At 47.4% G+C, this 19,649-nt stretch overlaps 1 long non-coding RNA gene and 1 pseudogene across 4 annotated transcripts; both read right to left on the reverse strand.

Moving 5' to 3' along the window:
• Positions 1 to 3,706: 3,706 nt before the first annotated feature.
• LOC135318463 (melanocortin-2 receptor accessory protein 2-like) lies at positions 3,707 to 7,723 on the reverse strand (annotated as a pseudogene).
• A 3,921-nt stretch (positions 7,724 to 11,644) lies between these two features.
• On the reverse strand, positions 11,645 to 19,005 carry LOC135323031 (uncharacterized). 4 transcript variants are annotated; one of them, XR_010384116.1, is made up of 5 exons: positions 15,866 to 16,948; positions 15,630 to 15,716; positions 15,122 to 15,282; positions 12,113 to 12,240; positions 11,645 to 11,768 (listed from the first exon to the last, which is right to left on the reverse strand). It is a non-coding gene; the product is annotated as an uncharacterized LOC135323031 (long non-coding RNA). The 4 variants fall into 4 exon arrangements; XR_010384117.1 differs by lacking the exon at positions 12,113 to 12,240 and having other exon boundaries at positions 11,650 to 11,768; XR_010384118.1 differs by lacking the exons at positions 11,645 to 11,768; positions 12,113 to 12,240; positions 15,866 to 16,948 and adding an exon at positions 18,933 to 19,005 and having other exon boundaries at positions 14,848 to 15,282.
• Between the last annotated feature and the right edge of the window lie 644 nt (positions 19,006 to 19,649).

A 19,649-nucleotide genomic window follows, 5' to 3' on the forward strand; every position in this document is an offset into this window, starting at 1 on the left:
GAAAGAGGAATTACTTTCACCTAGGATCTAGAGAGACCTCTTCAGAAAATGTGGCTTTGGAGATGGCCAAAGACATGGGTGGAATTTTGGCAGAAGAGGATGTAAGGAATTTAAAAACTGATTCTAAAATTCACATGAAAATGCAAAGGATCCCAAATATCCAAAACAACTTTGAACAAGAAAAACAAATTTGGAAGACTTACACTATCTGATTTTCAGACTTTTTTTTATAAAGCTACAGTAATCAGAAAGTATGGTGTTGGTGTAAAACAGGGAAGTAGAATAATGGAGCAGAATAGAAAGTTCAGAACTAAACGAACACTTATATAGACAATTGATTCTCAAAAGGTTGCAGTGGAGAAAAGGATCTTTTCTACAAGTAGTGCTGGAATTGTTAGATAGTGATATGCAAAAAAAAAAAAATGAACTTTGATCCACACTTCACAAAATATACAAAAATTAACTCTAAGTGGATCATAGATCTTAATAGGAAATCTAAAACTATAAAACAGCTAGGAGAAAAAGCATAGGCTTAAGCTTTATGATCTTGGGTTTGGCAAATATTTCTTTGCTATGACACCAAAAGTATAATCTATTTTAAAAAAAGTAACTGATAGAGTGAACTTTACAAAAATGAAGACTCTTCAAAGCTCTTCTAAACACTGCAAAGCAAATGAAAAGACAAGCCATAGACAGAAGCTATTTGCAAATCATATATCTGGTAAAGGTCTTTCTTTGTGTCTGATCCAGAATAAAAAGTTTTCAAAACTCAATAATAATGCAAACACCTGAATGAATGAATGAGGCCAGAAAACACACTTCAGTAAAGATATCCAGATGGATAATAAGCATGTGAAAAGATGCTGATTAAAGATGCCATTAGTCATTAGAGAAATGCTTTTAAAAACCACAGTGAGATAGTAGTACACATACCTACTAGAATGTATACGATTAGAAAGACTGACCTTCCAAAGTGCTGGCAAGGAAATAGAGCAACCAGAACTGATACACACCACGAGGAATTTACAATAGCACAACCATTTTGGAAAACTGTTTAACAGTTTCTTTAAAAATGGTAAACACCAATCTGCCGTATAAGCCAGATATTCCTCATCTGATGCTTTAGAAAATAAAAGCATATGTCCATACAAAGACTTGTAACTAAATATTCACTTCAATATTATTTATAATAGCTCAAGTTGTAAACAACCCATGCATCCATCAAGAAGTAAATGAAGAAACAAAGGATGTTCTATCCAAACACTGCTCACAATAAACTATTCAGGAAAAACTCAGCACTAAGCAATACTCTGCTATAAGAAAAATAAGCTATAAATACAGGAACACAGATGACTCTGAAAATAATTACACTGAATAAAAGAAGTCAGAGAACATAGAGTAGATACTGCATGAATCCATTCATACAACGATTTGAAAATGCAAACCAGTATGTTGTGATAGAAAGCAGATCAATGGTTTCCAGGGGAATAGATGGGGAGGGAGGGAGGGACAACAAAATGCAGGAGAAGAGTTTTGTGGGTGATGGGTATGTTCACTGTCTTGAATGTGGTCATGGTTTCTTGTGGATACACATGTCAAAATGTATTAAGTTGTACACTTTAAATGTGTGAAAATTATTTTGCCAAGTATACCTCAAAGCTGTCTTAAGAAAAACGGCACTTCTGTCCTGACACAACTCAGGGCCTGATTGGAGTGAGATGATCAGTCCCTCACCCTGTCTGCCTAACGGGAAGGTAGAAAACCTCTTATGGAAGATAAGATATGGATTTTTCATTTGCAATATCTTCCATGTAATAAAGAATTTCTAGACATGCAACATGTCAAGACTATATGATGGATAAAATGAGAATAAGAAATATTAGATAAAGGATGCAAACCCCAGGTGATGTAGGCATCAGAGTTAAAAATAAAGGGTATAAAATACTTTTAACACATTCAAGAAAATAAGGAAATGATGGGAGAATATATAACAGGGTCAAGACTTTCACCAGAGAAATATACTGGAATGTATTTTTAAGAAAAATCAAACAGATACTTTAGAACTGAAGCTTTCAGCTCTGGAAACAGGTAAACAGAGCTAATTAGGATCCCTTTTAAGTAAAACTTTCAGTAATGCCGGGTAAAATACAACAAAAGTAACACAGAGCTAACTATGGAGAGAGAAGTTCCCAGGTGACAATACAAAGAGGACACTTAACGCCAAAATGGTAATCTTGTGAGCTGATGCCACCGCACCCTGGAGGGAAGGGGTTTTCATCTGCACATAAATAGGGATACAATGTCCATTTAGGAAACAGGGTCCATACCAGATGTAGAAGAGTCTTCCTTTATAGAAACCTCTGCATAAGACGTGTTGGAAGACTTGCCTCTTCACTGAAAGGGAGACTCAAAGTTCTCCACATGTGCACACAGGAAAGGGGTGTAACAACCAGTTCTCTAGGGAAAAACAAAGTCTCCCTTAAAAAAATCTAATCTCCACGCCCCTGCTTTATATGAATGTAGAATCCAAATTGATACTCCACTGAAGATTCCGGAATTCCCAAACCAAAAATATAATAATTCAAGGTTGATCATATCACCTGGAGCCTTAGGATAAGCAACACAAAATTGTTCTCTAGGGAAACTTTAAAAACCAAGATGTAAGGGACAATCATAGGAAAAAATATGTACTCACTATAGAGAAGCTCCCACAACTCTACACACACACAGACACACAACTAAAAACAGAAGGAAATCAGTGCCACTGGGAAGAAAGATCTAACCGTAAAACACAAGATGATTACTATTCCAGAGCCTAAAATTATGAAACAATCTAAGAGAGAGCATAAAAGAAGTATGACTGAATCATTAAAAGATAAAATGAATCTTATATAACATAATGAACAATCAGGACATCATGAAAAAGAAAACAGATCAATTTTTTAAAGAACCAAACAGAACTTATGGAAATAAAACACAGATATCATTTGGTATATAAAATTCAATGAATGGGTTAAGTAACATTTTAATCTTCAATATCTAGGGTGTTCATTAAAATTCAACAGTAATCTCTAAAGTAATTGTTTAAAAAGAGAATAAAGAAGTCAAAATGAAGAACGCAAAATAGGCCGGTCACTATTCTAAGTTCTTCATCTATTTTATCACTTAATGCTCACAGTCTTTGAGGCGGATAGTACCACTTTTTGTACATGAAGAAAGTGAGTCTCAAAGGGATTACATATACTGGTTACATGGTTAGCAAGGGAGGGAACCAAGCCCGGATAGGCTGTCTCTAGACGCCATGCTCTTAACCATGACTGCAAGGTATATAACAGGCAGGAGAAAAGCAGAGCAAAGCAAATAGAAATCACAAAACAAGATGCCAGAAATAAAACATCATCACTAATCACAATGTATTTAGATGAAATATATAATGAGTTAAAAGATTTACAGATTTCATTTGTTTACCTGAGACAAAGCAGAATTAAAACTTAAAACTGGTTGAAAGCTTAGAAGAATAACAGAAAGAAGTCAAAAGTTAGAGCCAGAAAAAGAGACACCTGAGAAATACTAATCAATGGAAAGGGAATCACTCAAGCCTCCCTCAGGTTCATAGGTACCTGAAACCCACCTTGGCCTGACACTTACCAGCTCTGTGCCTGAGCGAAACTCTCAGTCCCCCGGAATCTTCGTTCACTCACCTGTGAATGTAAGGAAAGATCCCTCCTTCCATCCGGCCAATTTGTATTGACTGCTGTGCCACGGGTACAGGTCAAGCCACCTGAGGTCCGTCAGTGAACAAATAAGGATCCTTGTCCCTGTAGGACTGAGGAGGAGCAGAACATAAACTACAGTCTTGACAGTCATGTGAAATATATGGTATTCTAGAAGGTGATAGAAATAATATGATCAGGGAGAGGGGGTTTCTGGGGCAGAGACAAGGGGAAGGCAGTTTCCAGGTTAAAATGAGATGGCCAGAGCTGGGCTCACTGAGGACCTTGAGAACGCGGTGCTAGTTGCTGAGCTCCCTCTAACACAGCACCGCACACTGGGTGACATGAACCACAGAGGCTCACTGTCTCACAGCCCTGGGGGTGGGGAGTCTGCAGGCAGGGTGTCAGCAGGGCAGGCTCCTCCTGAGGGCTGGGAGGGAGAGGCTGGTCCAGGCCTCTCTCCTTGGCTTGAAGACGACCGTCTTCTCTCCACATCTCATCACGTCATCTCCCATGTACACGTGTCTCTCTGTCCACATTGCCCCTATTTATCCAGACACAAGTCATACTGGATTAGGGCCCACCCTAATGACCTCTTCTTAAACAATGACATCTGCAACAACCCTATTTCCAAGTGGGGTCATGTTCTGTAGTCCTGGGGTTCAGGATTTCAGCATATGAGTTGGACAGAGACTGGCCAGGGCAACAGGCCTGTGGGTGCATGTCTGATATCCCCAAGGGACAGCAGGGAGGCCAGTGTGGCTGGAGCGGAGTGAGCAAGGGAGAAAACCGGAGATGAGCTCAGCTTCGGGAGGGGGAGGAAAGCTGTAAGGTCACCATAAGGACACTCGCTTCTTCACTGAGTGAAATGAGAAGCCATTGCAGGATTTTGAGCAGAGAAGATCACACCCAGGGTCCCAATCATGCCTGACTTAGGTGATGAGGATGAAAATATTTAGGCTTTTGAGCTGATAATAGTTAGACTACATGTTGGACTTTGAGTTGATGGTGTAGTAAATGAGACTCTGGAGGGTGTTGGGATGAGGTGGATGCATTTTGCATGTGGGATGGACAAGAACCAGTGGGGCCAAAGGGAAGAACTCGGTAGAATAATGGCCCCCAATATGTCCACGGTCTGATCCCTAGAACCTAGGAATGTCACTGTGCATGGCAAAAGGGACTCTGCAGGTGTGACTGTCAAGGACCTTGGGATGGCAGATCACTGTGGGAAGCAAACGTCATCATGGAGGTCCTTAGAGGAGAGAGGCAGATTGGTCAGAGACAGAGATGTGATGTGGCAGCAGAAGTCACAGTGACACAGGGCTCTGGGCCAAGGAGTGTGAGCACCACTGCAAGCTTGGAAAGGTAGTAAGATGAATCCCTCCCAAGAGCCTCAGTGTGGAACGTAGCCTTGGCCACACCTTGGTTTTAGCCCACTGACATTGACTTTGCATTTCTGCACCCTAGAACAGTGAGACAATGGATGTGTGTTACTTTAAGCCACTGAGTCTGTGGTCCATAGTTACAACAGCAATAGGAAAAGAGCTCAGGAACCAACATGAACATGAACCCCAGGCTGCCTGCTGTGCCGGCAGGAAGTCCTTTGTCTCTGATCCTGTGGGAGTGTCCTGTCTTCTGGCAGCATCCACAGACTACCTCATGCTAACCTGGCAGCTTGCAGGGGGACAAATCTTAACCCTGCACAGTTCTTGATATTTAGTTAATAAAAAAGATGGTGTCATCATGGGTATTTTTCCATCTTTTAAATACACTTCAGTCTTCTAATTGAGAGACAGTGTAAATAGATTTCAATCTTAATAATAAATAACTGTGGTATTATTTGGTTAATTAAATAATGAATAATAATATTCACATTAGTAAAAGTTATTAAAGTCAACATTTTTCAATGAAAATATCAAATTTCTTTTTGCATGAACATGTATTAACTACAAGAAATGTTCCATGCTTTCTTCTACGATTTAGTGTTAGAGTCTTAAAGAATAATATTTTCCTCAAAAGATATTATGGCGAGGGGATTTCTTTTGATGGTACAGTTCCTACATAAAGTCTGCGGCATGTCTCAGGCCACTGGGAACCTAGAGATGATAGAAATAAGGAGGCATTATAAACACAACAATTTTTAAAGGAATTAAAAAACTGGATGAGTGAAAACAAAGAATCTGAGAATATTCTTGTGAAATAAAAGTATTTTTCAGCTTAAGCAAGACACTGGGTGAATAAATCTAAAATGAAAAAACCACCCAGAGATTAGCAGTGAGTCATGCATGCAGTGTGACTGATCAAAACCAAGTTGTTTCCAAACTAGTGTGTAGGCTTGATGCCTTCATGAATCAAGTCTGTGTGGCACCAGGCCACCTCGAATAAATGTTGATGAGGTATTTATAAGCTCTTCACCATCCCAGCTCAAAGCCCACACACGAGCTACACGACCATCGCCTACACATCTGCAAAACACCCATCATGGTGAATAGCACTTTTCTTGCTCAGTAGCCGGTGGCAGGGCACTGTGAGCAGACCGAGATACAGGGACGCAGAGAAACAGAGGCACCTCCCCTCACTCAGCTGATAACCTTCCGTGCATTCCTGGGGACAGGATTGTCATAAAATGCACCAAGGATTGATCCTCCTCCTAGGAAAGGAACGGTAGGGCTGTCCTCAGTTTGGAGCAAGGGTGGCCGGAGGATCTCAGAAGAGCTGTTTCAGCACAACCAATAGAAATGATGGCCACCGTGACCACGAGAGACGTCCCCTGCCATCTCGGTAGGCTCTTGGGCTCCTGACAAAAGCTGGGCTCAGTAAAGGGTTGGGTAGAAGGCACAGGCCTAAGGGATGCCCCAGCAAGAGACAGGAGGTAGGGCCTGGTTTATACTGCTCTGGGTGTATCCCAGCCTCATCCGAATACGAAATCAGAAATTTGCAAAACAGCAGAGCTGGGATGGATCACCTACTCCAGACTCCTCTCCTTACAGTTAAAAGGGTGGCAGCCCTGAGAGGCAAAGCAACGTGCTAAAGGCAGAGCATGGATGTGGCAGCGCCAGATGAAATGCACCGTGCCAATCCCCATTCAAGGCCGCTAACACTGAGTATGGGGCCAAGGTTTCCAACTAGGAGAATGAGACAATGTAAATACTTTGTTCCCCCCAAAACCCCAAATGTTTTTAAAAGCACAAAACTCACCTTAACTAGCTCTCTTCTGAGGGGGTGCTCTTCTGTCTCCGTCTTTCTGTCTGTCTCCATTTCTCTCTCTCAGACACAAACACATACAATTTTGTGAAAGGGGAATTCCTGCCATACAAAGACAAACTTCACATCTTCAGAAAGACACTTGACAAAGCACGTTTCTCAATTCAATTCTATGTGTGAGGTCTGAGCAACTGGCTTATCTTCTAGAACAATTGGTGGTTCCAAAATCAGGAGATCATCTTCCCCAAAGGAAGAGTTCTGGTCCGTATTGATGAAGTTGGGGATGTCACATTTCATGAGCCCGTTCGCCTCCTCCTCTGGCCACCTGCTGCATCTGATGGCTTCCTGGAGCTGAATATCTCTGTCAAGGGCTATGGTTGGGATAGCAAATTTGGCCTTGTCCAAGTGGCCCACATCATTGACGTAGCAGTGAAAGAGGGACCTAGATTCGTCATTGCCCTGCCAGAGAACACCTTGGGCACCAGCAGTCTTCCAAAGTCTGACACAAAGCTGTTCAGTCTGAATCTCTTCTCGGGAGACTCTGCATTGCTATAAAGAAAACCAAAATAAAAGATCACTCACACTCTAGCTCGGTGACCTGAAGAATCATAGTTTTTGCCATCTACTGAGTGCAAGTCCCTGCACAGAGCATGCTGACAAGCACTGGAAATGAGAGACATCACTTCTGAACACATACAATTAAACCCAAGGCAAAAGTCTCAAGTGAGGGACCTTGGACCAACCTGAAAAGACATCGTTCCCTGAGAATCCTCAGTATTGCTGAATCGCACACCAGTGTTTCTCATTGGGACACTCAGATCATCTTCATCAGAATTAGTTAAAGTGCTTCTTAAAATGCAGAATTCTGGGGTGCAGACCCTAAGCGTCTCCAGAGTTTGGGACCTGTAGTCTGTATTTTTAGAGCAGCCAAGATCACTGAACACGCTCAGGTTTAGCACCGCGGTCTACATCGGGTCACCTGAGCATCGACAATGCAGTCTCACATGGTGGCGTGTTGCCATGTGTGTCACGGTTCTGTCCTACCCACGAGACTCCCCTGATTCTCAGAACTGTCAGTGCTGCCCCATTGGGCAAAAAATACCACCATTTCACAATGCATACACAGGGCGCCCGACTGACAGATACAATCAGTGATGGGAGAGGGGACAAAATTCATGTTCCTGATCCCTTGTTTCACTTACTATGGGACAAATGATCAATTCAAGGGTAATAAATCAGTGAATGAGTGAATAACATGACTCTCGTTAGTCCCACGAGTGCCTGGAAGAGTGAGCCTGGGCATACTGAGGACCATAACAGCCCATCTACTTAATTGCCATCCTTCCCAGATTTGTGTAAAGGTTACTTCCACCCAGGCAGTGACCCCTGAAGGGCAAGAATCATGTCTGAACACACTCTCAAATCCAGAACAGAACCTGACAACAATAAGGCTCTGGAGTCTGTGTTTAGCGAGTGTGGAATCTCAGTGACTCCAGCTCTTAGACCTTGCCTTCCCATCCCACCCCTCACGATATGGACCTTATGACCAGCTCTCCCGGGGCTGGGGCCAAGGAACCCATTTACAGGACTGGAAGAATCTGATCATGTAAACCACCCCCCAGAATATCATCAAGAGTCACCTGCATTTCAGGGATCAGTAATCCCAGAAGCTTTGCTGTTCAGGCAGCTGAGGGATTTTTATATCAGTTCTGTCTTCTACTGTGACTGCCTGGGTGACATCAGACAAGGAATTCTCAAAAGCCTGAGCTTTTCCTTTCAGGAATAATCTACTTAACAAATCTCATTGACCATTTAACAAATGTGATCTGAAGATCAATGATTTACACAGGAGTACAACATTCATTAGGTCGTGGATTTTGAATCCGAGAAAAATCATTTGAGAAAGATTGACAGAATGTAGCTTTAATGCAAATTTAAGTATTCTTACCTTTCAGCAAATCATCTTCTTCCCCTACTTATCACTTCATCCAAGTTTAAAAGATGTTTGAGAACAGGGATGATTGTGCCAGGAATCTGTGACCCAATAACCTAAAATGTCACCTAGGAAAAAAAGGGGAGTGACACATTTTTAAAAAGTATGGTGAGGACAGCAGGGCCACCCCCCAACTCCACACTAAGGAGCTCTGAGTAATAGCTTTCCTGCCTGCCTTGGGCATCAGCTGATGTGAAAACCCACCTAGAAAACACACTGTCCAGCAGCTCTTCCTTAACATAGGCTACACATTCTCAGAATTAAGAATTGGGTCCAGTAACCCCTTCGCTGAAGAATAAAGACAAAGGAGAACAATAGAGTTCTGCCCCTCCCCAGGGGAGAGCCCAGACCTTGGGCTGCATGCACTTCGCCAACCTCCCAGGAGAAGGAAAACCTGGAGAAGGACGTCCTGCGAAACTAGGGCAGCAAAGGTAGAGATGGGAACAAATAGACCAGCTGGCCTGGGACAGCCCCCTCCGTCGCTGCCTTGGCAGCTGCCTCTGCCCCCTCAGCACATCCTGCCCACCTCAGGTGGCTAAGCTGTCAGGGAAACTGTGCTTTGCAACCTTGGGCAACAGAGACTGCCTCCAGGCCAAGCTGCTGGGGAGATGGGAGATAAACCACCAGCTCCCAAGCGGCAGGCTCCATACCTTCGACATCACCCCGCCACCCCCGCACCTTAACGCACCCCCGGGGTAATATGACCCTGAGAAGTGTGACCTGGGAACGAGGGGCGGCAGAGTCCGCCCCCATGTCAGGCCTCCAGAGAGATGGGAGGTTATCCTCCAGCTCAAAATAGGCAGCACCCCTCTCCTCCCCACCCCCTGATCTCACCGCGCCCACCTCCCAGGAGCAACCTGACCTGGTGTGGTGTGTCAGACGAATCTTGGGCGGGAGAGGCCGTCCCCAGGCCAGGTCAGGGGAAAGGAGAAGAAGTGGCCCCATTAGGAAGCTGCGACGGCCGGCTGCCCCTGCCCCTCGACCTCATCGCTTCCGCCTCCCAGGAGCAAGCTGACCTGGAGACGGGCATCCTGCTTCTTGGGCAGCAGAGGACACCCCCAGGATTGGCCGCGGGGAAGAGGGGAGCAAATTGACAAGCTCCGCGCTGCAGGTCCTCTACCTCCGCCTTTGCCACCCTCGCACCTTAAAGGCACCGTCCACGGCGAACCTTCCCAGCAGGCTGAATGGGACAGGTGTGTCTGGTGATCTATGGCAGGAGAGACGACTCCCACACCAGGCCATCAGGGAGACGGGAGCCAATCCACCAACTCCCCAAGGCATCCCCATCCCCCACATCAGCCACCGCTCCTGCCCCCTGACCTCTCGATGGCCACCTCTAGGGAGCAGGCTGACCTGGAGATGGACGTCCGGTGAACTTGGGGCAACAGTGACCGCCCCCAGAGCAAACCATGAGAGGAAATGGGAGCAAATGGACCAGCTTCATGGGAAAACCCGCCGCTGCTGCCACCACCCCCAACGTACCACGCCCGCCTCCCAGGGTCAGGCCGACTAGGATACACGTGTCCCGTAACCCAGGGCAACAGAGACCGCCCCCAGGACAAGCCGCGGGGAAGATGGGAGCAAATGGGCCAGCTTCCCAGCTGCAGGCCCCCGAAACCCGCCACCCCTGCACCCTGACTACCCTGCCTCCCGCCCCCAGTTAGCTAAGTGGGACAGGGGTGTCCCGGGACCTGGGGCAGCAGAGGCCGTTTGCAGGCCATGCGGTGCAGACATGGAGCTAATACACAAGCTACCACGGGGCAGCCTCCCTATCCCCGCAGCCACCACCTTACCAGCTCCTTGACCGCACCGCACACATCTCCCAGGAGCAAGCTTACCTGGAGTCGGACCTCAGGGAAATCTCCTGCGGCAGAGGTCGCCCCCAGGCCAGGCCGCGGAGGAGAGAAGAAATGGAGCAGCTCCCTGGAACGGACCCCCTCCCCCTGGCGCCGCTGCTCCCACCTCCCAGGACCAAGCTCACCTGGAGACCGGCGTCCCGGCTCTAGGGCAGCGGAGGCCACCCCCAGGCTCCGCCGCGGTGGAGAGCGGAGCGAATTGACCGGCTCCCCCGCGGCAGCCCCCCTACCCCCGTGGTCCCCACACCTTAACGGCACCGCCTCCACTCCCCACTCAGCAAGCTGAGTGGGACAGGTGTGTCCGGCGACCTGGGGCAGCAGAGGCCGCTCCCAGGCCCGGCAGCCGAGAAAAGGCAGCTATTCCACCAGTTCGCCAGGGGCAGCCCCGCTCCGCCCCCCTGCCGCTGCCCCCGCCTGCTGACCTAACCGCCCCACCTCCCAGGAGCAAGCTTACTTGGATTCCAACATCTGGCGAATCTCCGGCGGCCAAGGCCCCCCCAGGCCAGGCTGCAAGGAAGAGAAGAAATCGACCGGCTTGCCCTGGCAGCCTCCCACCCGCCGCCGCCGCCGCCTCCGCCGCCCCAAACCATTGCACTAGCCTCCCGTAGTCAGGCTGACTGCGAGGATGTGCACTTGCCTGAGCACCTCCCTGCACCCCTACACTCCCTGTACCTCTGCACCCCTGACACTCCCTGCACTGCCTGCACCCCCACAACCCCTGAACTGCCTTCACCCTCCACAGCCCCTGCACCCTGCCACCACTTACACCTTTGCACTGCGTACAGTCCTGCACCCCTGTATGTCCCACACACCACCTCTTGGGCCTGTGGCAGAGTCTCTGCTGTTAGACCAATGCACAGGAACTCACATATTTGCCAGTATATGATGCATCAGTGGACGTCTGTGGTTGGCTGCAGGAAGGTACATGTTCCCGGTCACTAGCCTGGGCCACTAGAGTGATCTCTGTGAGGTCACCCAGGACGGGCTCAGAGATGCTGTTCTCTGGGAAGAGAGGAGTAGAAACCGGTCTTGAGGGCAGAGCTGTGCTCACCAGGCCGTTCACGCTTCATGTTTTACACAGGGCTTCGGAGAAGTGAAATGGATCCGGCCAAGTAAGACCTGCCTGCTGTGCACCCACCTCAGTCCTGGGCTCTGAGGCAGACCGACTGGCTCCCACCGTCAAGACACCTGAATGGGCACCTGAATGGTCCCTTTGAGGCATCCCATCAGTTCTCAGGAAGAAGTCTGGCTGCTTCCACCCCATGGCCCTCCCTCCCACTGTGCTGGCCTCAGGAAGGTTCCTTATTTGGGGAAGAAGGCAGCCCACCCCCTACCCCACCCCTCACCTTTCTCTAACCCAGGCTGCTGTTTCTCTGCCCTTCAGAGTCTGGAAAGCCATTCCTCTTCAGTTATGTCCCTTCTGAAATGGACTTGCTTCCACTCAATTCTAGGTGAGGATGCACCATGGAATGCACTGGGTAAGAGAACCAAAATAAATAGTTTTTTCTGTGAGGTTTTCTGTTTATCTACTGGGATGGGCTGTGTGTAGTTTGCTACAGCCATTGGTGTGAGAGGCTAAAGCTGCCTGTGAGTCCTTGTTTTCATCCGCCCGCTGTCTTTGGGTTTTCCCTAGACACTCCTGAGACATTAACTTCTTTTAATTTTATTCCTGTTATTACACAGGGGCCCTACTGACATGGAGGTAAGGTGTTGGGGGAGCGGGACAGAGCAGGGCATCTGTAGTCCTGTGATTAGTTCTCATTGAGCCTGTGCCCTGAGCTGTGACCTCCACAATTGTGTCTCTTTCCCCTCACCCTAATTTGGGTGAGACAGAAAGGATTTCCCTTCCCCCAGGCTGGTTAGGCTCTGGTAAAATAATTTCTCATTTAAAAAAATAAACACAACCCCCCACAATGGAAGAGAATGTTCTGGGTGTATTTCATTAGAGCTATTTTATCCTTTCCTGGCAGGAAGCATGAGGAGTTTTCCTATGATTTTCACTCTGAGAACAGGGTACTGTCCTGGAAGTAAAATGCATGAAAAAGAGCAGGGGCCACCTCTGACTGGCCCCCTGAAGTTGTCACACTCAGACTTCCCCACGCTGAGCCTCCAGCTGGCCTTAGGGAACTGTTAAATCTGCCTCCCCCGAGTTTCTTACAAAAGCGGGTTCTGCCCTGGGAGCTGTGACTCTCCAAGCCTGCCCAGCTGCCTCTCTGGGTTGGGAGCAGCTTTCCCCCTCAGTTTTCTTCGGGATCTAAGAAGAGCAGTGGGTTTTCAGCTCCCTCAGCTCTGGTGTTGTTTTCAGGACAGAAGGAGCAATTTCTGAGCTCCTCACAAGCTGGACCAGAGGCTGGAATTCTCCCCTCCTCTGCCTCCTTGCAGACAATCAGTGGCTGTGTTTCTAGCCGAGTTTCTGAAGATGTGGATTTTAACATATACATCCAAGCCCCCACAGGATCACACAGTCCCATAAGTCCCTACAACTTCCACTGGTAACTACGGAGCTGATGAGGACACGGGTTTCGGGGCTGCAGAGGCCTGACTGCACGACTTTCTCCGTGGCCTATTAAAGTGGTTGCTCTGGGCCTTGTCTGAAGTGGCTTGCTTACCGCACCTGGTACATGGGAAATATAAAATAAGTACTAGAACTTCCACATTTTCTCCCTCTTGGGCCTTCCAACCTAAAAATTAATACGTGAACTCAGACGGCCTAGTCACCACAATGAGGTCAGAACAGCCCGGCTCTCCTGAGTGATGGGCACTGACTTGCGCATTAACTCGGAACAGTAGGGGAACCGCCTTCCTCTAACTGGGCCTCTCCCCACACCAGGCACGCCCTCAGCTGAGAAGGGGCCAACTCCCCCATTGAGGTGTGTGCTGGTGGCTTCAGTGTGACCTGGCCCTGAAGGGACATGAACCTGTAGTGAGGTGGAGTGTCAGGAGGAGGGGGGGTCCCTGCTGGGACAGCAGGGGGCCCGGTAGCACCCTGCGCAGCCTGGTGCCTGGGGCTCCCCAACATCTCCTACGGACCCCGGGTCGGCTCTGGTCTGGGCCACCCCATGCACCCTCCCAGTATCTTTTCATTAAGTCCCTTTTTGGCTTTTATCAGCCAGAGGTGGCTTCTGTTGCTTGTTCAGTGAAACAGTGCATCAGGAAAGCAGACTATTTCTAAGATCAGTAAAATACGAACTTTGGTCAGCTCGCCGGGCAGACCGTGCAGCACAAATTCCTGCACAGGGCTGTGCAAATGCCTTAAGTGAAGGGTCCTCATCATCTGTCTTCAGAGATACAGAAGCTCGTGGTTCAGGTAAAACCTCAGGGAGGGATTGAGGAATCCAAAGCTGGTTGGTTTCAAAGACTAACCGGTCGGACCAGACCCCTGAGCTGTGGTCAGAAGCCTGGCTCAATGTCACGCAGACTCAGCAACCTAAGTGTCCGGTGGGGCCGGTGCTGTTTCATTTACAGGCTCTCGTTGGGGGATCACTGTAGCCCCTTACACTCAGCAGGGAATCCAGCCCTCTTAGCCCCCACCCTGAGTGTTCCATGACACAAATCTCGGGAGTGTTTAATTTTCATCTTTGTTTAGGAGGATGGAGGTGGCGCAAGAGGAGAGATAAATTCACACTTAGTGACACCAAGTCACAGCCAGTACCTCCTCCTCGGAGAGCTATGTGCTCCCACAGTGGTGGCTGGGGGGCTGGGCAGAGCCCCTCCTCTGGTCACAGAGGGACTCACTCCTCTGACTGCAACTGATGGGTTGGACAACCAATCCAGAGGGGACAGAGCATCTTTCCCGGGAATTTGGAACTGACACACAGAAATTAATTTCACTCATCTGGGGATTGGGAGGAGGGTGGGAATCAAATGAAACCAGAGCAGGAGAGAAAGTTACAAGTGAATGAGAGAGAGACAGAGAGACTGAACTTGTGAGAGAAAATAGTGTGAAGGAAGGTTAACAATCAGGGCACAGAGGAATTCCAGCTCCTGGCTTTCTAGTGTGTCCCAGCCCATCAACAAACCTGCGGGATGGTTAACATCATTCCAGTTTTGCAGATAGGAAACAGGCTGAAATAGACGGGGGTTGGCTTTGGGTGCACAGTTAATTTAATTGCCACTGGACCCCTCACTTCCCACTGCCTGAAGGCACCATGATCCTCACAGGGACCCTGCAGTGCTGACAGCCTAGCACCCTGATCAAAGGGACCCTGCGGGAGTGGGAACCTCTCTGAGTTTGGAGAGTTCCCTGCACCGAGATTCCATGCATCAGCCGGCTCCCGCTCACCCCAGGTTAACGTCTCCCCAGCTGTGTAGTCCCCCGACACGCTTCCCTCCCTGCCAGGCACCCCCGTTCTTACCACCGAGTGTACTGCAGGAATTCAGGCACAGGGATGCCCAAAGCAACACGAGCCCACCGGCTGTACAAACAGCAGACTCCCAGCCCCACCTGGGCTCCATGGGGATAGTAGGTGTCCTCACCTTTCATGTACCTAAGGCAATCTGTTTCTTCAGCTGGAGGCTATAGAGAAAAATAAAAGGTCCAAAACATTGTTCAGTGAGGAATTCCTCCAAGGACCTGACTTCAGAGTCTACAAACAGTTGTGCTGGCCGCTCTTACCCCCGGACTTTGGGTGAGGTGGATTATTGATCAGCACAATCGCCGGTGGCCCAGCTCCTGGGCTTGGCTGCCCAGAGGGGGCTGGGGGAATGGGTAAGGCCAGGGCACTCAGGAAGAGCACAGAGGACCTGACATCTCGCCTCTGCAGTTGTAAACCCTTCCCCAAATCTCAAGGCATCGGACAGAGTGCAGCCACCACAATTATGAGATGTTCCCATCTCTTCACTCACTCCTGTTGGTTCACATACGTGCTGAGCATCCACTGGGTCACAGGACATGACACACAGGATGGCCGATGGGACAGGCTTGGTACTTCCCCCTGGATCCTGTTCAATCTGATGGAAGAATGATCACTCATAAACGGTTTCCCAAAAGGATACATAGACAGGAGACAAACTGCAGAGTGAATCAAATTTTAAAATATAAATGAAGATCCCCCAGTCTCCCCGCCTAAGGTTAACAGCATAAAGAAAATAGATCTTGCCTTTGATCACCAAGGAAGTGGTCACCCTCTCTCAGGAGGAAAGGAGAGTTAATCTTTGAGCAGGACACAGAAGTGCTCCATCGAATTGGACCAGGACCTCTGCATTCATTCAGCAAATCTGTATAAGCTCCTACTACTTATGGGAATCTAGTAACTATACCCATTCCCAAGGCTCTTGGGCTTTATTAGTCAACAAAATAGACACGACTCCCCATCACTGGGGGCTCAGAGTTTTAGCAGAGAAAACAGGCAACATGATGGGGGTAGCAAGAGCTTGGGGAAAAATAAGAGTGATATGAGCAAACTCAGGTGATGGTGGTGGGGTGGGAGGCAGGCAGGAGGGAATAAGGCAATCCTGGCAGATCTCAAGGAGTAATGAACTTGAAGCAGAATAGATCCGGAGGAAGAAGGAAGAGCCGGAGCCAGAGGCCCCCAGAGTGATGGGGAGAGTGTGGGCGGAGAGGCAGAGCAGGCCGTGTCCTCGAAGACTTTGGGACGACTTTGGCTCCTAATGGAATGGTGACCCTTTTAGTGAGCTTTGATGGGATGGGTGATGTCCAATTTATGCTTTTGTTTTGGGTTTTCTTGGGAGGAGGTTAATTTATTTATTTTAGTGAAGGTGCTGTAGTTTGAACCCAGGATCTCATGCATGCTAAGCATGCACTGTATCACTGAGCTACACCCACCCCCTCAATGTATGCTTTTATAGGCTCCCTCTGACTCTGTGTGGATGAGATTGTAGAAAAGCAAAGATGGAAGAAGTAGGCTAATTGGTGTCCAACAAGGGGTTGAAGGTGGCTCCTAGGAGGGTGGGGAACAGGGAGTAGGTGGTTAATGAATTCAGAGTAGCCAGAATTTTCTAACAAGCTGGATTTGCTGTCTGTGTGTGTGTAAGAGAAAGAGAGAGAGAGAACATGGTTCCAACATCTGGACCTGGAAAATGGGATGGATGTCCTCTCCATCCACAGGGGATGGGACAAGATGGGGCTGAGCAGGTGGAAAGGGGCTGGAATCAGCTCAGTTCTTCAATGTCATGATTAAGGAGTCTATTAGATATTGCCACAGAAATGCCTAATAGGTAGAGAGGTCTGGGTTTTTTTTTTCTTTCTTTTTAACATTAAAAAATATAATTTAAATGTATTAATTTTATTATGTGAATGCATTTGGAATTTTATTTCATGCCAAGGTATATGTTATAATAGCCAAATGGAAAATATATCAGAAAAGGGGAGAAATGAGGGCTTTCACATAAACTGACTGTCCATAACGTAGGTAAAATTTCAATGAAACAGTCTTCAGTGCAAAAACCTCATCTTGGTGTTACATAAAATTAAATGAAAAAGGACTATGTTGATGTATCATTATTCCATGTTACATAGTAGCCCCAAACAAACACACTGTTTAACTATGAGGCTTGTAGAAATACTATTCACTTTATTGACATAAATACAGAAATGCAGAAAGGTTCTAAGGTAGAATAAGCATCTTAGTGGAAATAATAGAGATCTGAGCATTTCACATGATATGTATGGACTGATTCAAAATTTGGAAAAGTAATTTACACAGTAGAACATATGTATGAATGTGAAAGCAAGATGAATGAAAGAAAAAGATTATGAGTATCAGGGAGAGAGTTCCAAATGGTAAGGGCGAATCAGGGAGTTTGGACAAATCGAGAAATTGATGGCATGTCAATTTCCAAGTCTGGTTGCTTCCACCAAAGGTATAGCAGAGAGATAGAGGAGAGACCCAGGACCCAACTCCGGGGCACATTCGCAGTAAATGTTTGGAAAAAAGAGGAGACGTTGGCAAAAGACCAGCCAGAAGATCGAAAGCAGAGCGATAGGCTGGAGGTCAAGTAAAGCAGGAACACGGGGGAGGAGGGATGGAAGAGCTGGGTCAAATGCTGCCAAAGGGCCAAGCATGATGAAGACTAAAAACTGACCACTATATTTAGCAACGTGGGGTCACTGATGGCCTTGACAGAGAAGTTTCCATAGAGCGAGGGATCAGGGGAAAAGCCAGAGTGGGTGCAAAAGGGGATGGCTCAAGAAAATATGTAGACAGTGAGTTTAAACTACTCATTGAAGATTTGCTTCAAAGACATGGGGTGGCAATTGGTGGGGGCGAATTAGGGTCAAGGAGTGCTGTTTGTTTCTTTTAAGAGGATGGACTTTTATATACTGATGGGAGCCAACTAGCAGGAGAACAAAATAGATGAGGTAGTGACAGAGAGGATGCATGTGGGAGAGACAGCCCGGAGATTGGATGGATGGGCCCCCTGGCGACTTTTGGATGATATGGCTTTTGATGTCACTTGTAATAAGAGGTGGGGAAGCGAGAGTGAGGTCACAGACATCAGAAGGTGAGCGGATGTGCTAGGAGTTGCTGGTGAAAGTTCTCTTCTGTTGGCTTCAGTTTGCTTGGTTAAAGTAGAAAAGTAAACTTACCAGCTGAGGAAAGAGGAGGAAGAGTTACTGGAGTCATGAGCAGAAGATACGAAAGAGCCTTCAGGGACAATGGGACAGTGAAAAGAGCAGAGGGAGACGGGGGGAGTGTGCTCCCAGAAAGTTACATTTTATCTTTGAGGTCCCCAATTGTTGGATGTATGATTGTCCTTCCGGCTGTCTACGAAATAAAAATTGAGTATGGTTCAGGGAAAATGCTATTTCATTCTAAGAGGCTGCCTGTTTCTCAGGAATGGTCATCTTAAACTGCAAACACTACAAAAATGTTGAAAAGAAGAACTTGTGTACCCAATTACCCACTATTTTCTATAAAATTGGTTGCTATTTAGTTCCCCTATCAATACCACAGAACCGATACTGCCTAGGATGGAGATACATCGATGCTTAAATGGAAATGAAATCTGTATCTTTTTCCTAAACTGCATGGCTTGCTTAACATCCCATTCCCCTTGGAATTTAGGGGTGTCTGGTATAAGAAATGAGAAACAGTTTGAGAAAATCCTGGCTCAGAATTACACAGCACAACCACAGTTAAGTATACAGCCATAAAAATGTTTAGAAGCAAAACTCCATAACTACTCTTAAAGAATTTTGCAAACCTGGGCCTGCCCAGATGTTTCCAAACTGGAAATGTACTCCTATCATTTGACCGGTACGGGAACCAGAGGCTGGTCAGCCTTTTCTGTAAAAGCCAGAGAGTAAATATTTTCAGTTTTGCAGATCATTTTGTTGTAACCATGCAGGTCTGCAATAAGAAAGCGAAGAGCACTGGGAGACAGGAAACAAATGGGCATGCCCGCAACCTCCCTTCCACTCAGGGCAGCTTCTCTGTGGTGGGGAGATTTGCCACAATGATTTATTTCTTTGTTTCCATTGGTTTCTTTGTTTCCACCTTACTGCTCAAGCTCAGAACTTCAAGTGAGCCTGGTCCTTCAGCATCCATGCAGAGAGAAGGCTGAGTGGGGGTGGGGACCCCACCTGACAGAGGAGAGATGGCTTGTCACCATGACATGAGACAATCACACCTTCCGGGATGAAAGGGAACAAAGATAAAGGAGGGGAACAGCAGTGGGACCCCTGGGTCACCTGCCAGGCTTGCTCTCCCTCCACGGCCACCCTGGGGGCCTGGGTGGTGTTGTAACTGAGCTACAGTGATTAGGCTGAAGGGACTCAGGATAAACGACCCTCCGTCTCCACACCGGGTTCCAAACGCAGCCTCTCTAAGTCTACCCTCTGAGTTTCTGGAACTCAGCTGGAAGAATACATGATCAGGCCAGACCCAGAGCCCAAGCCAAACACGACAGGGGTCACGTGGG

Source organism: Camelus dromedarius, chromosome 15 (genome assembly GCF_036321535.1).
Source record: "Camelus dromedarius isolate mCamDro1 chromosome 15, mCamDro1.pat, whole genome shotgun sequence".
Classification (NCBI taxonomy): Eukaryota; Metazoa; Chordata; class Mammalia; order Artiodactyla; family Camelidae; genus Camelus; species Camelus dromedarius.